The following is a 6,606-nucleotide window of genomic DNA, read 5'->3' on the forward strand; positions in this document are numbered from 1 at the left end:
TAGAAGTTGAGAGACACTTGAAGTCTCAACATGGTTAGATACCAAAATGTTAGAGGGACTGATTCTACTCTCAAAATATTTGGAACCAGAGGTAAGCTGACACTGACTAAAGTTATGAACCAGGGCTAACCAAATTTAACTCCTGATCAGCCATTATTCTAGTTACTTGAAAGAGGAAAATATAAACCCTTTCTGGGTAAAATAATAATATACTTTATCCTCTATTGTTCTTTTTTATTTTTTTAATAATAAATTTATTTTTTATTGGTGTTCAATTTGCCAGCATACAGAATAACACCCAGTGCTCATCCCGTCAAGTGCCCACCTCAGTGCTCGCCACCCAGTCACCCCCACCGCCCTCCCTCCTCCCCTTCCACCACCCCTAGTTTGTTTCCCAGAGTTAGGAGTCTCTCATGTTCTGTCTCCCTTTCTGATATTTCCCACTTATTTTTTCTCCTTTCCCCTTTATTCCCTTTCACTATTATTTATATTCCCCAAATAAATGAGACCATATAATGTTTGTCCTTCTCTGATTGACTTATTTCACTCAGCATAATACCCTCTATTGTTCTATAATACATAATGTCATGCAAACAACCAAAAATTGTGATATTTATGAAGAAATACAAAAAGTGACTTATAATCAAGGGAAAAACAAGTAATTGAAGTAGGTCCATAGGTGATCCAGTTGTTAAAATTAGTAGACAAATTATTTAAAATACATGAACACTGGGAGTTATACACAGTTGATGAATTATTGAAAACTACATCTGAAACTAATGTACTGTATGTTGGCAAATTGAACTTAAATTTTTTTAAAAATTTAAAATTAAAAAATACATATTACAAATGTATTAGAGAGCATAGAGAAATATTGGATAAAATGGATGAAAAGGTAGGTAATTTCAACAAGTAATGGAAACTATAAAATAATTAAACAGAAATTGTTTATAACCAAAATATATGGTATTATAGACAAAATAATGTCCCCTCAAAGATGTCCACATTCCAGTATCTAGAATATTTTATCTTACATGAAAAAAAGGCACTTTTCAAATGAGATTAATGTAAAGATCTTGGGATTAGAAAATTATCCTCAATTATCTGCGTGGGCCTAATATAATCATGAGAGTTCTTAGAGGCAAAAGAGGGAAGTAAGAGAGTTAGAGTCACTGAGAAAGCTTTGAAGATGGTATGCTGCTGGCTTTGAAAATGGAGGAAGGGACCCCAAGCCCAGGAATGCAGTTGGTCTCTAGAAGCTGAGAAATGGGAGATAAATGGATGCTTTTGTAAAGTCTCCAGATGAAGCACAACCCTGTTGACTCTCTGGTTTTAGCTAATAAAATCCATTTCAGACTTCTGACTTCTAAAACTATGAGATAATAACTTTGCTTTATTTTACTAAGCTTGCAATAATTTATTATAGCAGCAATAGAAAACGACTTTCTTTCTTTCTTTTTTTTAAGTAAGCTCTACACCCAGCATGGGGCTTGAACTAAGAACCCCGAGACTGAATCACATGCTCTATTAACTAAGCCAGCTAGGCACACCAGCAATAGAAACATAATACAAATTTTGATACCAAGAAGTGGTATATTGTTGTAATAAATACCTGAAAGTTTGGATGTGGCTTTGGAATTGAGCAATGGGCAGTGGCAGAATGACTTCTAAATTGTGTCCTACAGTATGTGCAAAGTAAAACTTGTATATGATAAACTTCAATATTTAGCTGAGGAGATTTTCATCCAGTTTTAAAGGTGTAGTCTTCTTCTTTCTTACTTCTTATACTAAAATGTAATATTACAGAAATACACGGAAGAACTATTAAGCACCAAAGGAATAAATATTTGGTGATTTGAGATATGCTCAGCCTACCCAGGTTTTTGAAATAGAATAAATTAGAAGATTCACTGTCAGGAAAGTGGATCCCACTGAGAAAGCCAAGGGGGAGGAGGTAGCTAGATGACTTCTTGTTAGTGCCTCAGAAGGATCAAAGGGTAAGAGTATTTATACAGAAATCTTTGAAGAGATTAGATATGTGACTCATGGAACCCCTCAATCATCTCATTGGAAGGCAAGGATAAAGATGAGATCTTCCAGGAAGGATTTATGGAGAAATCTCCTGTCTAATGGAATGAATTCCCATGATATACATAGGGGACCAACAATATTATTGACAATATTTTATCAGCAGAAACGATGTCATCTTGCATTAGAGGCAACAGAGAGAAGATGAAATGAAGGAAGGTTTTAAGACTACCAAAATTCTATAGATTGTATTTTATTTTTTAATAATAAATTTATTTTTTATTGGAGTTCAATTTGTCAACATACAGAATAACACCCAGTGCTCATCCCATAAAGTGCCCCCCTCAGTGCCCGTCACCCATTCACTCCCCACCACCCCGCCCTCCTCCCCTTCTACCACCCCTAGTTTGTTTCCCAGAGTTAGGAGTCTTTACGTTCTGTCTCCCTTTCTGATATTTCCTACCCATTTGTTCTTCCTTCCCTTCTATTCCCTTTCACTATTATTTATATTCCCCAGATGAATGAGAACATATGTTTGTCCTTCTCTGATTGACTCATTTCACTCAGCATAATACCTTCCAGCTCCATCTACGTTGAAGCAAATGGTGGGTATTAGTCGTTTCTAATGGCTGAGTAATATTCCATTGTATACATAAACCACATCTTCTTTATCCATTCATCTTTCGATGGACACCGAGGCTCCTTCCACAGTTTGGCTACTGTGGACATTGCTGCTATAAACATTGGGGTGCAGGTGTCCCGGCGTTTAACTGCATCTGTATCTTTGGGGTAAATCCCCAACAGTGCAATTGCTGGGTCGTAGGGCAGGTCTATTTTTAACTCTTTGAGAAACCTCCACACACTTTTCCAGAGTGGCTGCACCAGTTCACATTCCCACCAACAGTGTAAGAGGGTTCCCTTTTCTCCGCATCCTCTCCAACATTTGTGGTTTCCTGCCTTGTTAATTTTCCCCATTCTCACTGGTGTGAGGTGGTATCTCATTGTGGTTTTGATTTGTATTTCCCTGATGGCAAGTGATGCAGAGCATTTTCTCATGTGCATGTTGGCCATGTCTATGTCTTCCTCTGTGAGATTTCTCTTCATGTCTTTTGCCCATTTCATGATTGAATTGTTTGTTTCTTTGGTGTTGAGTTTAAGAAGTTCTTCACAGATCCAGGAAACTAGCCCTTTGTCTGATAGGTCATTTGCAAATATCTTCTCCCATTCTGTAGGTTGTCTTTTAGATTTGTTGACTGTATCCTTTGCTGTGAAGAAGCTTTTTATCTTGATGAAGTCCCAATAGTTCATTTTTGCTTTTGTTTCTTTTGCTTTCATGGATGTATCTTGGGAGAAGTTACTGTAGCCGAGTTTGAAAAGGGTGTTGCCTGTGTTATCCTCTAGGATTTTGATGGAATTTGTCTCACATTTAGATCTTTCATCCATTTTGAGTTTATCTTTGTGTATGGTGAAAGAGAGTGGTCTAGTTTCATTCTTCCGCATGTGGATGTCCAATTTTCCCAGCACCATTTATTGAAGAGACTGTCTTTCTTCCAGTGGATAGTCTTTCCTCCTTTATCGAATATTAGTTGACCATAAAGTTGAGGGTCCACTTCTGGATTCTCTATTCTGTTCCATTGATCTATGTGTCTGTTTTTGTGCCAGGACCACACTGTCTTGATGACCACAGCTTTGTAGTACAACCTGAAATCTGGCATTGTGATGCCCCCAGATATGGTTTTCTTTTTTAAAATTCCCCTGGCTATTCGGGGTCTTTTCTGATTCGACACAAATCTTAAGATGATTTGTTCTAACTCTCTGAAGAAAGTCCATGGTATTTTAATAGGGATTGCATTAAATGTGTAAATTGCCCTGGGTAACATTGACATTTTCACAATATTAATTCTGCCAATCCATGAGCATGGAATATTTTTCCATCTCTTTGTGTCTTAATTTCTTTCAGAAGTGTTCTATAGTTTTTAGGGTATAGATCCTTTAGCTCTTTGGTTAGGTTTATTCCTAGGTATCTTATGCTTTTGGGTGCAGTTGTAAATGGGGTTGACTCCTTAATTTCTCTTTCTTCAGTCTCATTGTTAGTGTATAGAAATGCCACTGACTTCTGGGCATTGATTTTGCATCCTGCCACACTGCTGAATTGCTGTATGAGTTCTAGCAATCTTGGGGTGAAGGCTTTTGGGTTTTCTAGGTAGAGTATCATGTCATCGGTGAAGAGGGAGTGTTTAACTTCTTCTTTGCCAATTCGAATGCCTTTAATGTTTTTTTGTTGTCTGATTGCTGAGGCTAGGACTTCCAGTACTATGTTGAATAGCAATGGTAAGAGTGGACATCCCTGTCTTGTTCCTGATCTTAGGGGAAAGGCTCCCAGTGCTTCCCCATTGAGAATTATATTTGCTGTGATTTGCATTATAATTTGAGAATTATATTGCTTTTCATAGATGGCTTTTAAGATGATGAGGAATGTTCCCTCTATCCCTATACTCTGAAGAGTTTTGATCAGGAATGAATGCTATAGTTTGTCAAATGCTTTCTCTGCATCTATTGAGAGGACCATATGGTTCTTGGTTTTTTTCTTGCTGATATGATGAATCACACTGATTGTTTTACGAATGTTGAACCAGCCTTGTGTCCCGGAAATAATTCCTACTTGGTCATGGTGAGTAATTTTCCTAATGTAGTGTTGGATCCTATTGGGTAGTATCTTGTTGAGAATTTTTGCATCCATGTTCATCAGGGATATTGGACTATAATTCTCCTTTTTGGTGGGGTCTTTGTCTGGTTTTGGAATTAAGGTGTGCTGGCCTCATAGAACGAATTTGGAAGTACTCCATCTCTTTCTATCTTTCCAAACAGCTTTAGTAGAATAGGTATGGTTTCTTCTTTAAACGTTTGATAGAATTCCCCTAGGAAGCCATCTGGCCCTGGACTTTTGTGTCTTGGGAGGTTTTTGACGACTGCTTCAATTTCCTCCCTGCTCTTTGGCCTGTTCAGGTTTTCTATTTCTTCCTGTTCCAGTTTCGGTAGTTTGTGGCTTTCCAGGAATGTGTCCATTTCTTCTAGATTGCCTAATTTATTGGCATATAGCTGTTCATAATATGTTTTTAAAATCGTTTTTATTTACTTGGTGTTGTTAGTGATCTCTCCTTTCTCATTCATGATTTTATTAACTTGAGTCTTCTCTCTCTTCTTTTTTTTCCTCTCTCTTCTTTTTAATAGGTTGGCTAATGGTTTATCTATCTTATTAATTCTTTCAAAGAACCAACTCCTGGTTTTGTTGATCTGTTCCACAGTTCTTCTGGTCTCGATTTCATTGAGTTCTGCTAGAATCTTTATTAACTCTCTTCTTCTGCTGGGTGTAGGATCTATTTGCTGTTTTTTCTCTAGATCCTTTAGGTGTAAGATTAGCTTTTGTATTTGAGTTCTTTCCAGTTTTTGAATGGATGCTTGTATTGAGATGTATTTCCCTCTCAGGTCTGCTTTTGCTGCATCCCAAAGATTTTGAACGGTTGTATATTCATTCTCATTAGTTTCCATGAATCTTTTTAATTCTTCCTTAATTTCCTGGTTGACCCTTTCATCTTTTAGCAGGATGGTCCTTAACCTCCACGTGTTTGAGGTCCTTCCAAACTTCTTGTTGTGATTTAGTTCTAATTTCAAGGCATTATGGTCTGAGAATATACAGGGGATGATCCCAATCTTTTGGTATTGGTTTAGACCCGATTTGTGACCCAGTATGTGGTCTATTCTGGAGAAAGTTCCATGTGCACTTGAGAAGAATGTGTATTTAATTGAGTTTGGATGTAAAGTTCTGTAGATATCTGTGAAATCCATCTGGTCCAGTGTATCATTTAAAGCTCTTGTTTCTTTGGAGATGTGTTTAGAAGACCTATTGAGTGTAGAGAGAGCTAGATTGAAGTAACCAAGTATGTGTATTTTTATCTAAGTATGTCTTAACTTTGGTTATTAATTGATTGATATATTTGGCAGCTCCCACATTCAGGGCATATATATTGAGGATTGTTAAGTCCTCTTGTTGGATAGATTCTTTAAGTATGAGATAGTGTCCTTCTTCATCTCTCACTACAGTCTTCGAGGTAAATTTTAGTTTATCTGATATAAGGATGGCTGCCCCTGCTTTCTTTTGAGGACCATTTGAATGGTAAATGGTTCTCCAACCTTTTATTTTCAGGCTGTAGGTGTCCTTCTGTCTAAAATGAGTCTCTTGTAGACAGCAAATAGATGGATCCTGGTTTTTTATACAGTCTGAAACCCTGCACCTTTTGATGGGGTCATTAAGCCCGTTCGTGTTCAGAGTTACTATTGAAAGATATGAGTTTAGTGTCATCATGATATCTGTTCAGTCCTTGTTTTTGTGGATTGTTCTACTGGACTTCTTTTAAAGGGGAATTTTAATAGTTCCCCTTAAAATTTCTTGCAGAGCTGGTTTGGAGGTCACATATTCTTTCAGTTCCTGCCGGTCTTGGAAGCTCTTTATCTCTCCTTCCATTCTGAATGAGAGCCTTGCTGGATAAAGTATTCTTGACTGCATGTTTTTCTCATTTA

This window comes from Canis lupus, chromosome 6 (genome assembly GCF_011100685.1).
Source record: "Canis lupus familiaris isolate Mischka breed German Shepherd chromosome 6, alternate assembly UU_Cfam_GSD_1.0, whole genome shotgun sequence".
Taxonomy (NCBI): domain Eukaryota; kingdom Metazoa; phylum Chordata; class Mammalia; order Carnivora; family Canidae; genus Canis; species Canis lupus.